This window comes from Haplochromis burtoni, unplaced genomic scaffold (genome assembly GCF_018398535.1).
Source record: "Haplochromis burtoni strain Fernald_Lab_line unplaced genomic scaffold, NCSU_Asbu1 Contig_29, whole genome shotgun sequence".
Lineage (NCBI taxonomy): Eukaryota > Metazoa > Chordata > Actinopteri > Cichliformes > Cichlidae > Haplochromis > Haplochromis burtoni.
In genome coordinates, this window is record NW_024582390.1 from 3,453,311 (window position 1) to 3,454,219 (window position 909).

Consider the following 909-nt stretch of genomic DNA (forward strand, 5'->3'; position numbering starts at 1 on the left):
CCACACCACTGTGCCAGCCTCTCTCTTCACATGTTGCCTCCTGTGAGAGTCCTGACACCCCTCCCCCACCCATCACCTTCACTCAATACCAGGTTGAGATGCAAATGAGGAGACTTCACTCAGGCAAGTCTGCTGGACCAGACGGAGTGAGTCCCCTCGTCCTCAAGACCTGTGCCCCCCAGCTGAGTGGAGTCTTTCATAAACTGTTTATGCTGAGTCTGAGTCTGCAGAGGGTCCCAGTGATGTGGAAGACATCATGCCTCGTCCCTGTACCAAAGACGCCACGTCCCAGTGGCCCCCAGGATTACAGGCCCGTGGCACTGACCTCCCACATCATGAAGACCCTGGAAAGGCTCATCCTGGACCAGCTGCGACCCATTGTAAGACCACATCTGGATCCCCTTCAGTTCGCTTATCAGCCTCGTCTCGGAACTGAGGACGCCATCATCTACCTGCTCAATCGTGTCTACACCCATCTGGACCAGCCGGCGAGCACTGTGAGGGTCATGTTTTTTGACTTTTCCAGTGCTTTCAACACCATCAGGCCGACCCTCCTGGGTGATAAGTTAGCAGCGATGCAGGTGGATGCTTCTCTGGTGTCCTGGATTGTTGATTACCTGACAGGAAGACCACAATATGTACGTCTCCCACAGTGTGTGTCTGACAAGGTGATCAGCAACACAGGGGCACCACAGGGGACCGTCCTCTCCCCCTTCCTCTTCACCCTCTACACCACAGACTTCAGCCACTGCACAGAGACCTGCCATCTTCAGAAGTTTTCTGATGACTCTGCGGTGGTTGGATGCATCAGCAGGGATGATGAGACAGAGTACCGGGCTGTGGTCGACTCCTTTGTCACGTGGTGTGAGCAGAATCATCTGCAGCTCAACGTGGCAAAGACCAAGGAAC